Consider the following 15433-nt stretch of genomic DNA (forward strand, 5'->3'; position numbering starts at 1 on the left):
TCAAGTCTCATGCTTTTCACAATCATCGAATCATTCTCTGACGCTTAACTTAATTTCTCACTATTTTGATAAGTTTTGGGTTGAAAGTGGATTAATGTCGATTTAAGACCGTTAAAGCCGTTTGAAAATCATTGTTGAAACGCTTTGACTCACTTTTCTTCGACATTTTAAGTACAATCTGTTAAGCACCCGTAACCATCGTAACTATTCGTAATACAACTAGAGCTTTGTCACAGACGTGACGAATACCCCCACATGCCACAGAATATTTTGCATATTGTCTTCACAAAAAACAGCGGACATCATGCTCAATGTTTAAAACGCACTAAGTGACCCCGTGACCTAGTTTTTGACCAGGCATGACCCATATTCAAACTTGACCTAGACAACATCTAGATACAACTTCTGACCAAGTTTGGTGAAGCTCTGATGAAAACAAAATGAATAAGAGAGCGGACACCATGCTCACTGTTTAAAACGCACTAAGTAAAATAAGCCCTTCTAATCTTAAGTACAGTAAAGGTGTTTACACTACATTAATATTTATATCAGTAAGATAAAAATAACATATTACCAAGTAATGAAGATTTTAACGACATGTTAACTACACACACTTCTTTAACCCGACTGTACTCCATTACGGGCCTCTGTTGATCGTTCACATAATAACCATGGTGTTAAACTTCTAGATTTGCGTAAATCTCTTAACATTCGTATTGTTAATGGCTGTGTTGGCAATAGTAATAATTTTACATTTTTGTCACATAACTATGGAACGCCTTCACTGTCTTGTAATACCAAAACTTGTGATATTACGTCAATCTGACTGTGTATGAATGCCTGTAACAATTATATATGTGCATAATCACAATATATAAATACATACTTTGAATATATACAGATAAAGCATTAATGTATAAAGACATAATTTCTTATAAATAGATAAAATGTAAAAATATGCAGATACGAATGTATTATACACAGATAATCTTCCATTGTATAAAGGCATTACTTCTTTATATGAAGGCAAAATATCTTTATATGAACATAAATCGTTATGTAATAATGATAACGAATCTTTTCTCATTATATATAGGCATAACTTGTTTATATAAAGGCAAAATGCCTTTATATAAACATAAATCGTAATTATATAAACACATATCGTCTTTATATGCAGATACAATTTGAAAAATACGTTAAAAATCTTAAATTAATTTATGTAAACATGTAATCTCAACACGTAAAGATAAATTTATAGTACAGAAAGATTTCAATGTTTTGTATGATCCTTAATAGTTGTTTTATTAAGATAATTACGTTATTACATAAATCCATACAAAGTTAAGATTGCGTGTTGAATGTGTTTGTTACCGGAGCAATCTGTGGTAACATAATACTAATTTATGTTCATATAAAGGTCTTTTGCCTTCATATAAAGAAGTAATACCTTTAAATAATGGAAGATTATATATCTATATATATGAAAATTATATCTTTATATATTAATGCTTTATCTGTATATATTGAAATTATGTATTTATATATTGTGATTATGCATATATATAATGGTTACAGACATTCATATAAAGATCTTTTGCCTTCATATAAAGAAGTAATGCCTTTATATAATGGAAGATTATATATCTATAAATAAGAAAATTATATCTGTATATATTAATGCTTTATCTTTATATATTCAAAATATGTATTTATATATTGTTATTATGCATATATATAGTGGTTACAGGCATTCATATAAAGAAGTAATGCCTTTATATAATGGAAGATTATCTGTATATACTACATTCGTATCTGTATACTTTTACATTTTATCTATATATAAGAAAATTATATATTAATATATTAATGCTTTATAGGTATATATTTGAATTATGTACTTATATATTGTGATTATGCATATATATAATGGTTGCAGGCATTCATGCACAGTCAGATTGACGTAATATCACAAGTTTTAGTATTATAAGACAGTCAAGGCGTTCCATACATAACGGTTCATCTGTCATTGATTATGTTCTGTGCAGTGAACGTCACTTTTCATTGATAGGGGATTTAAATATTGGTCCATTTAATGAGTGGAGCGATCACGCACCGATACAATTAACATTGCTGTGTAATACGTTCAAAAATTGTTACGATAGTTACTCAGAAACTAACTATAAATGGAATGATGCGTTTTTACAACAGTTCCGATCTGGTTTAACCCTTTGCATGCTGAGTAATTTGTCTTCTGCTAAAATGTCGTCTGCTGAATTTCTAAAATTAGCATTTTCTTCGATTTTTTCAAAGATTACTATCAGAATAGCAAACAGTTTGGATATGATGAGACGCCACGTTCTGTGGCGTCTCATCAGGATCCAAACTGTTTGCAAAGGCCTTCAAAATTCGGTTCCCGCACTGAAAGGGTTAATAGTTTACCGAGATTACATTCGATTGTTCATGATATAAGCTGTGACAATAGGCAGTCAATAAATAAGGCTCTGAATGATTTTACCACTGTTTTACGCAACGTTGCGGATCCATTGTTTTCTTAACAACGGATTGTTACACTCAAATGTTGTTTTGATAATGAATCTCCTATGAAACATTCTGATTGGTTTGACGCCGAACGCATACGTATTCGCAACGAATATCTTGAACATCTGAGTCGTTTTTATGTTTGTCCGTCGGACTTAAATAGGGAACAATTATGCGAAAGTAAAACAAGATATAAAACGTTTATACGCAAAAAGAGGTAAAATTTTTATGCGCGTAAAATGAATGAAATTCAAAACCTAAAAAAATGTTAACCAAAAGAATTTTGGAAATACTTTAGAAAACGAAAAGATAATTTTAATAATAATTTATCATTAGACGAGTTGAAAGATTATTTTTCAAACATAGGTAACGAAATATTTGAGTGTACAAATATTCAGGCGGAAGCTCTTTGTGAAAGTAATGATTTTAATATTCCCAATGAATCTTTCCCCGAGTTAGAGCGACCTTTTACCGTTAACGAAATTGTTTCTGCAGTAAAATCGTTGAAAAAGAACAAAGCGTATGGTAGTGATTGTGTTCTGAATGAATATTTTATCGAAAGTATCGATATTTTGTCAGCACATTTATGTGATCTTTTTCGGCGTAAGCTGCATAAGCCAGCTTTTCACCTTAGCCTGACCTTTGTAAGTGTCCAATAAAATTCCAATAAAATTTCCCGCGGCTAGGTACGAATGAATACACTTCATTTATTCCATTGGCTGATTTGAGTATACCACCAGAACATTGGAAACATATCCGCGTCTTTGTAACACTGTTTTACTGTATGAAACAATTTTATCTCGAATGAAAAGGCTTAATAGATAGAACAGTTTTACACTCAATGCTCGACATCAATACAGTTTGTGCGTACACCTTTTATTTTCAGAGTATTACCAGCGCAAGAGCGTTTATACTTAAAAGGCTATGTTCTCATATTTAGTACTTACTTCCTTATTCCTGTCAACATGTTAACATGTAAAAGTATAAAGAGCAGCGGAAGCGAGGCCTCACTTAAAAGCATTGCATTTCAACCCGCGAGGTATATCGGGTCAATACGCGGACATTCAGAGTTTATATACAGGTCATCACCGGAGTTGGCGGCCAGTAAAATAATCGTTATATAATAAAGACGCTATCCGTGAACTAGGTGACCTGGAATTTTCTTTAGACCAGAAATATGTTAAATGAAGATATTCAGCAATATAATTATGGTATGTAAATAATAGATTCTTAATGTGTTTTCAACAATACAATGATAAATATTATTGTTGATAAATTTACCAATAATTATTCGTCCATATTGCCTAATGTACTAAAGTGATATTATGAGCATGTAACAGTTTATAGGTGTCTATCGCAACCGTTGATTATTTTTGATGTTTCTACTTCATATACACTTATATTAATTAATGCAGCATCATCATACTAAAACAATATACCAGAAAGAGAAAAATAATGCATTTGAATATCAACCGTACTTTCGTTTGATAACTGATCATGCGTTTACGAGTTGAACCTAAATTTAGTTTTAGTGCAGATTTGTTCATACGACACAAAGACACGAAATTGTTTTACGGATCATTTCAGCTTACAGGACTGGGTGGGTCACGTAAGAATATCGAATATAAAATATATTTTTATAAACAACTGGTAGCAAGGTGAGTTGCAGATAATTAATCAGTAACCACATTTTAACTAACTATTTTGACCTGTTAATTCTTTTCAGCTCAATTCAACAGTGCAAAATGCCCATAATATCACTTTAAGCATTAGCACGATGATAATTGATACTGTTAATAATCGAATCAAATAGCAATGCCCGACAAACCACTAAAACAGGTTTGTTCGAAGAACGCGCCTATAAATACGGATACTTCTCGTGTGGCCGGTTGACTCATATGTTTAAATTTCACTTCCATTCTTCTTTTGGTTTTCTGTTTTGTATCTATAGGTTTATGACCAGCAATATGTTATAATGTAAAATAAGCCGCGAAAACTCCCCGTAACATCCCGTACTGCGTGTGATGCAGCTAAGAACTGCACAGAAAAAGACATTCGCTATACTTGATCTCATTCATTAAACTATTTACGCCGTATATCTTTTTTAAAGATATTTCTTGTTAATTCTATACTTAATGCAGGTTTTTTCCTGACGATTGGACTGAATGTATAATAATTCCGCTACACAAAAAGGGTGATAAAAACAATGTGAATAATCATAGAGGTATTACTTTGGTTAGTTGTCTAGCAAAACTTTTTACAACCGTTTTAAACAAGCGAATAGAGCAATTTTGTAGCGAAAATAACACTATTTCGGACGCTCAGTTCGGATTTCGTAAGGGACGATCAACTGTTGATGCAATATATGTACTTATGTCTATTGTTCAAAAATATATAAATGAAAATAATTTTTGATTATATGTTATTTTTGTTGATATGATGACATGTTTTGATTCTATTTATAGAAATGGCTTATGGTTTAAATTGTATAATAGTGGAATACGCGGAAAGCTTTTAAGAATTATAAGAGATATGTATCAGCATGTTAAATCTCGAGTTAAACTGTGTTGTAATTTTTCCGATTACTTTGAATACCCAGTTGGATAACGTCAAGGTGAGGTATTGTCACCTCTTTTGTTTTCTATCTTTGTTGAAGATTTGGAGTTGTTTTTGAAAAAGGATACAAATTGTGGCCTTATGTTTGATGATATTTTTAAATACTTTTACTCTTTGCAGATGATATGGCAATTATAGATAAAACACCATATGAAGTACAGCAACATTTAAATATTTTAAAAACATATCGTGACCGTGGAGTCTAAAGGTAAATACTTAAAAGACAAAAATCTTTTTTTTTCGTAAACGGGGGCTTATGGCATAATAAAAGCTGGACATGCAATGGGGAAACATAGAAGTTGTGAGTGATTTTAACTACTTAGGAACAGTCTTTAATTACACTGGCAAATTTATCTTAAATCAAGAGCATCTAATTGGGAAAGCGTTGAAAGCTATGAAAGTTCTTTTGTGTAAGTGTAAGGAATTTGGCTTAAGACCTTAGACAATGCGTCAGTTATTTGATGCCTTTGTGATTCCTATTTTGAATTATTCCTGTGAGGTTTGGGGATATACTAAGTCAAAGGAACTGGAAAGAGTGCATCTCAAGTTCTGTAAGCGGTTATTGAATGATAAAATAAATACATGTAATGAAGTCACATATAGTGAATTAGGACGATACCCTGTATTTATTATTAGGTATTTTAGAATGATTAAATACTGGTTGAAAATTGTAACCTCAAACAATATAATTATTAAAACTATTTTTTCACAATCTGTAGCAGATTGTTATAACGGTCATTTGAATTGGGCCGCAAATATCAGAAAATTGTTAACAGAATATGGCTTTGCATATATATTTGACAATCCTAACGTTATCGATCAGGATACATTTGTGAATGAATTTAAAACCCGTATTATAGACACTTTTAAGCAAGAAACTATGTCTAAAATAGAAAATAGCTCTTTGTTAAATCTATACAAGTATTGTAAACAATCACATTACTATGAACCATATCTAGATATTTTGTCCAAAAGTAATCGTTTTTTTATGAGCAAACTTTGAATAAACGGACTTACTCTAAACATACAAATAGGCCGTTATAGACAAATTTCTAGAGAAGAAAGATATTGTACCTTTTGCAACTCTAGAGATATAGAGGACGAGTACCATTTTGTCATTATATGCATTTGTTATACTGTAATTAGAAAGAAATATATTAAACAATATTACTATGTTAAACCTTCTGTATTTAAATTTACACAACTTTTGACCTCGTGTAATAAGACAGATATAAATAATCTTTGTAAGTTTGTTAAGGAAGCTCTAAACTACAGAAATGCACTTAATTCTGTAAATTACTAAAACACAGTTCATCTCCGAATAAGTTCTCGAGTATGTATTGTTAAGCAAAAAAATGTAAGTTCGTATAACTCTTTCATTTAATGCTATGTCATGTTGTTTTATGTATTATATATGTTTATGTATCGAAGACGATGTACATGTACAAGTCTTAAATAAAATGTTCTGTTCTGTTCTTTATCAATCACTTGTATACGAAATTCAAATAATGTTAGAAATTACTATGCTCAACAGAGACGCATTATTCTAGGAATATCTATATCAGAGGTATTGTTTCACTCATTTAAATAAAGAGCAGCTGTTATCCACGATTTACATAATTAAATGTTAATTTAGAGACCAATACCCCCTCGTTTTATTTATTTTGTATCGAAAATCAATTTACATCAATGTAAATGCTAAAAGCAGCCCCATTTGTTTAAAATCAAGTTAGAAGCACTCGTTAGGTATAACATCAAAGGCTTTTTAAGCGATAGAATTCGTTAGTTTCGATTTCCGATATAAAAATGGAACATACTTTTCATAAAGATGTTTAAATTTTGCAATTACCTTTTTATTCAGATTTGTGTTTGTTTCTTCGTGTGTTTAATTATTTGTCGTAAAAGAGACTTAATTCAATACTTATATTGTATTTCTGTGTTGCTTTTCTTTTTAACATTAACCCATTTATGCCTATCGTCTAGAAAAAAGGCCTTGGCAAACAGCGTAGACCCGGATGAGACGCCGCATGATGCGGCGTCTCATCTGGGTCTCCGCTGTTTGCTTAAAAGAATTTCTGTAAGAAATATTCTAAATATAGAAATAAATATACTAGACATCCCTAATTTGGAAATAAATTGATCCAATTTAGAAGAATGGGAGAGTCCACTATGCATAAATGGGTTAACATAACCGCATGACAGTGTCTATGTTTATTGTATACATCGCGGTAAATAAAAAGTTGATCTGTATTTATTTTTGATATAGCTACTCGCACTTTCGTTTTGATATCAAACAATAAACTAAAGCGTCGATTAAATACTTTTAGTTTTATTATTGCAGTATAAATAAGACAAGTGCCATTAGAAACAACGATTGTTTTCCTTCTGTATGTATTGCAAATGGGGAGAACATTTTTGTATACTTCCAATTTATATAAATAAAATAATAATTGTGTATTTAACGGGACAGTCAAGCAGATTGACGAAAAAAGAAAAGTAGGGTTCGAACCACTGACCCCTGGAGTCCTGGAGTGTAAAGAGTAAAAAGTCTTCCACTTAGACCACTCGACAATCTATGCTCATACAATGAGCGTTGTATTTTATACTTTATATAAGCAATCCACGTAGTTTCACAAAATATAACGACAACAACAAAACTGGTAGACATACTCAGTAAAATTTTATTACAGAATATACTGAAAATATGAAAACTTAGCAACATTTTTCAAGTAATGTAATATACCAGTCGTGATATTTTAATCAATATAAACTAATAATTGTAAAAAAAAAACAAACAAGAAATATGTTTGTCAGAAACACAATGCCCCGTGTGTGTTTCAGAGTTTATTTACAGGTCCTACTGGCCTCTTCACGAGGTTACGGTAGCCCGACCTGAACACAATGCCCCATATTGCGCCGCTTTGAAATAATATTTCAATATATCATTTGGCAGGTTTGGAAATTACCTCTCTTTTAAAGCTTATTACTTCTCTTGGATTTTTTTTTTTTACTTTTGACCTTGAAGAATGACCTTGACCTTTCACCACTCAAAATGTGCAGCTTCATGAGATACACATGCATTGCATGCCAATCGTAAAACCAAGGTTAAAGTTTTGGGACAGAATGACGAAATGACAGAAAGACAGGCCAAGAACAATATGCCCCCGATCATTCGATCCGGGGGCATAAAAATACGTTATTTTAGAACTTTCCTTTTTAGCAATCTGGTTGACCGCCCCTTTAATAATATTGTACATGAAGACTTAATACGTGTAAGCACGTTTTACGGTCACGGCTATATAGCCATCACGTTTATATATCATATGTAGGTAAATTGGTTCTGTAAATGTTACTATTAGTAAGTAAACCACTATCGATTTAAGTACATGTACAGAAAATATTACCTGAAATTTGACAAACAAAATTACATCCACGTCATCACAAAATTGTATCAAGTCACATTCTCACATTTCTTTCATATGACAATGCTTAATCCTTGATCATAAAATGTTCACAACATATACGAAATACTACTTAAATATCCACACAAATCGAACGCATTTCACGCCTCAAAGCATATTCTTATTCATCATATTTCACGCAATCGATTGCGTTTATGCAATTCCTTTAATTGTAAATTTCCGTGTCACACTGATATGTTTACCTACACAGCTGACAACCAATATCCTATTGACATAAAGTCGGCACATTATGGGATTAAGTATTTAAGTATTCATACTTTTATAAACTGTATATGTGATCATGTGTGTTCTGTATATGTCCTGCTTGCAGATTTCTTTACATAAGTTGTTTTATTTATGGGTGACACGCTGAGCATGCGGTGGGGATTTTAACATCGTTTTGTATCGCGTTTAAGAACTACAGTCCACTCTCGTTATCTCGACATCGGATATCTCGATATTCTCGATATGTCGAAGTAAGCTCAATGTCCCATTTTTTTTCCTTCTTTATCTATATAAATAAACATCGCTTATCTTGATTTTCGTTATGTCGAATAATTCGATATGTCGATATAAATTTTTGTCCCGAGTCCCGATTTAACATGTATTTACTGTGGTTTATCTCGAAGTGCGAATAACTTTCCCAGTGTCGGCAAAAGGTGAGAAACTTTTTCTTTGATACTTCACCGTCCCGCTTCGCCCGGCTGCTCCCGATACTGTGCGGTAGAAAATCGATCCGTTAATTACATCAATGATCACACGTGTGTAATGTCGTTAGCAATTAAATCTTGATTAAGGCCTGTCACTTTAAGTGTCACTTGAACATCAATTAAGTGCAATTAATACACAGCCTGCCGAAAGGCCGAAAGACTAATTGTTTTTACAAACAACATTCCAAAATGCATTGAGTTATATTTTTGCGTATATACACCGTCGTTTACTCGACAGTTTAGAAAAATTATAACTGCATGTGTTCATGCAATTCTGTTGTACTTAGAACGTCATTTTAAGCATTTAAATAGAAAAATTATTCGTGCCTCGTAAAACGCGTATATATCAGGAAGAGAGTATTATGCCACACGGTGACGGCTTTAGTTAGATAACTTAGCAGGTATTAAGATGTTAAAAACAAGGTAAATTTTCGTCTCATTTTTTCTTTGAAAACGCCTAATCGGATATCTCGATCTCTCGTTATCTCGAAATTTTTTGTTGTTCCCGCCGACTTCGAGATAACGAGAGTGGACTGTATTATTAAAATGTCACAGTATATAACGTAATTGCATGCAGTTGTCCTTAATAAGAAATAGGTATTATGTCCTACGTATATATGTTGTGGTCATTTTTCGCATTTGATCAGCAGTTATAGACATAATTATGGTAATAAAGTCTTGATCGCTATAATAAGCTTACCTGAGAGTAAATGGTCAAGCGGTCAAAAGAGAGCATCGGTTTTCAGTGGTCGCTCTGCATCCACTTTGCTCTTCGTTCTTTTTCAAACGAATATGTATTTCAATCCTACTTTTTTCAGTTTGTTTGATTTTAACCCGTATTTAACAGCCCCTCGCTCACATAAGAATTAAGTTATTTTGAAGCTGCTCACAATTATTTATGTGGGCAAACACACATTAATACCCTAATTGCACATACTTATGCTATTCTTCGACAAACGTCCAACTTGTCTGAGCGGTAGGATGGTCAAATTTTAGGTCGTTAAATAAGCGGTCAATTGATGCGGAGTTAACTTCTTATACACGTAATGTGAAACTGCTTAATGCCACTTGAGCGAGAATCGACTTCATGGACCTTTTGAGCTACTTGCAATAACTTCAATAAGTTGTAGTATGGTGGCCAGCGGTTTATATCTTATGAATGGTCCGCGGTAACAATCTAATATGACCAATACACGGGCACCACTTGCGCAATGTATTTAACGAAAAAGGGCTGATTAAGGACTATGTGACCAATAGTATTTTCTGTTTACCTGTGTTCAATTATGTGTTCATTGTTTTGTAGTCAATGTGTTCAATTGTGCTGTGTTATTTGATGTGGTACATGTTTATGTGAATGATACCGTGTTCCATTGTTCTTTATTCAAATACAAAAATTCCACGGTTCTGTGTTCATTTGTTTTGAATTCGATGATGTGTCCAATGGGTCTGTATTTAATGATTTGTGTTCCTTTTGTCTTCTTCAACTATAGATGGTGCCGTGTTTTGTTCTGTGTCCAATTATGTTTTCAATCGTTCTGTTTGCAATAATTTTGAAATCGCTCTCCTTTAAGTTAAAAAAAAAATGAGCTCAACGATTGTGCGAGCAAGGGGCTTATTAATAATTTTCTAATCAAATATTCCGATATGAAAAGGCAGTTAATGAGCAGGCAAATAATTATTTCGTTTTTATTGTGCGTGTATTGACACTGTTGATGTTTTTTAAGGCGTATGCTCAAGTATTCCGTGGTTGAGTGCGGTGTTATCAAGCATGTTTTTCTAAAGTCTTCTGTTATCATGACTTAGTGCTAAATAATTATGTTAGCAAGCAGGTTGCAAGTGTTATGTAATTTAGCAAACTCAAATCAAGTATTTTGTAATAAAAATGTGATCTAGCCCTTTGTGGGTCAAACGTTTTTGTTATAAAGTTTTCTGTTAGCTTAGATTATGTTATCAAACATCACGTTTAAGTATTAACTCCTCAGTAAAGCCGTTCACACGTTGCTGTGAATAATGTTAACACGATTTCTTTAAGTTCTTGTATCAATTAAACTGAGATAAAGATTATCGTTATCAATAAGTCTTAAATCAAGGTTTCCTATTAATCATAATGTGATAAAATTATTCCGTTATTCATTGTTCTGTAATAAAAGACCCCAGTATCAATGATTATGTAATAAAATTATTCCGTTATCAATGGTTCTGTAATTAAAGACCTCGTTATCAATGATTATGTAATAAAATGATTTCGTTATCAATGATTATGTTATAAAAGAGTAAGAGTAAGTTATCAATTACTATGTAAAAAAAGATTCCGTTTTCAATGATTCTGTAATTTTAAAAAAATGCTCAATTATTTTGAAATTAAAGATTCCGTTATCAATCGTTTTGCCAAAAAAATCGTTATAAATTTTTCTTAATAAAAGATTATGTTATAAATGATTCTGTACTTAAAGATTCCATTATCAATGATTCCGTACTAAAAGATTACAATATCAATGATTCTGTACTAAAAGATTCTTCATTATCCATGATTCTTTATTAAAAGATTCGGTTATTGATGATTCTGTAATAAAAGATTCTGTTATCAACGATTATATACTAAAACATTCCGTAATCGATGATTCTGTTCTAAAAGATTCCGTTATTAATCATTTTGTACTAAACATATCCATTATCAAAAATTATGTAATAAAAGATTCCGTTATCAATCATTCTGTACTAAACGTATTCATTATCAATAATTATGTAATAAAGGATTCCGTTATCAATGATTCTGTACTAAACGTATCCATTATTAATAATTATGTCATAAAGAATTCCGTTATCAATGATTCTGTACTAAACGTATCCATTATTAATAATTATGTAATAAAGAATTCCGTTATCAATGATTCTGTACTAAACATATACATTATCAATAATTATGTAATAAAGGATTCCGTTATAAATGATTCTGTACTAAACGTATCTATTATCAATATTTATGTAATAGAGGATTCCGTTATCAATTATTCTGTACTAAACATATCCATTATCAATAAGTATGTAATAAAAGATGCCGTAATCAATGATTCTGTACTAAACATATCCATTATCAATAATTATGTAATAAAGGATTCAATTATCAATGATTCTGTACTAAACGTATCCATTATCAATAATTATGTAATAAAATATGCCGTTATCAATGATTCTGTACTAAACGTATCCATTATCAATAATTATGTAATAAAGAATTCCGTTATCAATGATTCTGTACTAAACGTATCCATAATTAATAATTATGTAATAAAGAATTCCGTTATCAATTATTCGGTACTAAACGTATCCATTATCAATAATTATGTAATAAAGGATTCCGTTATCAATGATTCTGTACTAAATGTATCCATTATCAATAATTATGTAATAAAGGATTCCGTTATCAATGATTCTGTACTAAACGTATCCATTATCAATAATTATGTAATAAAGAATTCCGTTATAAATGATTCTGTACTAAACGTATCAATTATTAATAATTATGTAATAAAGAATTCCGTTATCAATGATTCTGTACTAAACGTATCCATTATTAATAATTATGTAATAAAGAATTCCGTTATCAATGATTCTGTACTTAACGTATCCATTATCAATAATTATGTAATAAAGGATTCCGTTATCAATGATTCTGTACTAAACGTATCCATTATCAATAAGTATGTAATAAAAGATGCCGTTATCAATGATTCTGTACTAACGGGCTCTGTTGTAATTGTTTATGTGGTACAGCTAGCTATACTCAGATTGTTTTTGTCGGAACATCATGTTGATTTGCCCCCCCCCCCCCCCCCCCTGTGATATTCCCCTTTAGGGTTATTTTGGTCGTCTTATTGACAATAAGTGTAATATTGTTTCCAAGATAGAAAATTTAAGAGAGGTTTCCATTTTGTTACTATATTTACACATGCATTTAAGGAAATGAAAGTTACAAAAATAAACACCTTCATAAAGTGAAACAATTGTTAACATTTCCCGTTAAGAATATTACAAAACAACCGTTCTGTTTTTACACTGTTTAAAATGCCTCGATGTTGTGAGAAAACGTTTTACTCTCAATCGATTTTAGTTAAGAAGAACTATATAACACAGAGAGATCAGTGCTTTTTTTGTTTCGTTTACAAAAGAACTACGTTGCATGCAAATACAAGCAGATAAGGGTGTTTCTTGTTTATTGGTTGATACGTTCAAAGTGAAGACGTACTTTAACGTTATACCAATTTATATTATGGTGTTCAAGTTACAGACATGAAAGAAACTGTATATGCTAAGTATGGAATCACGGAGTTATGGTGCTTACTGCTGGAAACATTGATCGTTAAAAGGCTTTTAAAGTGTTTTTTTTTAATATACATGTATATTTTATATTTTATTGTAGTTACGAAATGCTTTTGTCTATATACATATATAACTTTAACACAATCGTGTGTCACCATATATGGGGGTATCTCGTTGAGAGATGGGACTTAAAATAATCTTCACACTTTTCCGGAAGAACAAATGGACGGACGAACGATTCCATTTGCATTAGCCCTTCTTGTGGGCGGAACCATACAAAATTGCACCTCTCATTCAAATTAAGAATTCACGTCTTATCAGCATAAGATTGCTACCACAGTTTTCTTAAAAGATTTGGAGAGGAACACGAAGTGTCAGCCACACTGTAGGAAATCACTTGATATTAATACGAGTGGCCCTTCAGAAGCCACAATATAGCATACATATAAACACCCATGTATATATAAGCACTTTGATTAATTTTATATGCGGTTTCCGGGTCACTGGTAAATTGTAGGATTAAGGATCGTAAATGTATGTCACTTTTTTCAGAAAACCTTCCCTGTTGGTTACAGTGGTATATTTTTAGCGTTCTTCACTGGCTTGTAAATATTTTCCGCTTATTTCGATTTTAAGGGACTTGCTAACAGATTGTCGAAACGACAATTTTCAACTTTTTGCCATAAATTCAACAAATAAAAGAACACTGTACATCACTGAGCGAAATGAGAATGATGACGTTACAATATTTGTTTTGAGTAAGCTGTTATCATCATTGGACATTGAATACATTATTAAGCGTTACGAGCTCAAACCTATTGAATAATTTAGTTCTACTGTTGTTAACGTTATATCTTGTGGCATTAAGTGATTTGTTTTTATAAACTACATGTACATACCACATTGCAGCGAAGTTAAATACAACGTGTTTAGAATTCAAATTAAAGAAGTGGGACTAAACCCCATGTAATAAGAAATCAAAGTATTGACTCACGTGTTCGAAAACTACTCCATCCCACTTCATAATACACATCCTACAGTGAGCAAGCCTGACCTAAAAGCCGTATTTGCCAGAGGGCATTTGAATACATTTATCAAGCGTGTCGGTTTCATATGAACAAATTATTTCACGTTACAAGCGGAACAAGTCAAATGGTGTTTGTATCGCACCTTAAATTACTCCAGCGACATTTTTATAATATTATTGGTCGGATATGGCTGTGGTCAAATTTTAAGCGAAGATGCGTATTCTCCTATCTGAAAATGTAGGCGTATGAATGCCCGTGAACATGAGTTGCACGACTATCTCAAGTAAAGAGATAATGTCGCTGCAAATTGTGATACACTGAACAATCATTCGGTGAAACGCTTGTGAAATGTTCTGTTTCAAGCCTATTCTTGAGATGGGAAAAAACAATTGTTTATCAAGTGTTCGTCTTTATAACTCGATAGAGCATTGCAATAACTGTACAATTTATATTAATATGTGTATTGTTCTGAGAAAATTGAGCTCAATGCATGTGCGTAAAGTGTCGTCCCAGATTAGCCTGTGCAGTCCGCACATGCTAATCAGGCACGACACTTTCCGCTTTTATGATACTTTTCGTTTAAATGAAGTCTCTTCTTAGCAAAATCCAATTTAGGCGGAAAGTGTCGTCCCTGATTAGCCTGTTCGGACTGCACATGCAGTATGCCCAGTTTTCTCAGAACACGACACATATATACAATGTATATATATTATTACCCAATGTTTACATTATGCGATTTCGTGGTGCGATTACAATA

General features: G+C 32.0%; 1 protein-coding gene across 3 annotated transcripts in view; it reads right to left on the minus strand.

Moving 5' to 3' along the window:
• LOC127859048 (solute carrier organic anion transporter family member 4C1-like) overlaps window positions 1-14966 on the minus strand; it is a 45938-nt gene extending 30972 nt beyond the window's left edge. The window contains exon 1 of one of the 3 annotated variants that reach the window (XM_052396449.1): window positions 14643-14966. The gene's annotated coding sequence lies outside the window, so the exon portion shown is untranslated. Of the gene's footprint in view, window positions 1-8561; window positions 8914-10028; window positions 10053-14642 lie in introns of those variants that run through there. The other 2 variants (XM_052396451.1, XM_052396450.1) reach the window with 2 other exon arrangements.
• Between the last annotated feature and the right edge of the window lie 467 nt (window positions 14967-15433).

This window comes from Dreissena polymorpha, chromosome 14 (genome assembly GCF_020536995.1).
Source record: "Dreissena polymorpha isolate Duluth1 chromosome 14, UMN_Dpol_1.0, whole genome shotgun sequence".
Classification (NCBI taxonomy): domain Eukaryota; kingdom Metazoa; phylum Mollusca; class Bivalvia; order Myida; family Dreissenidae; genus Dreissena; species Dreissena polymorpha.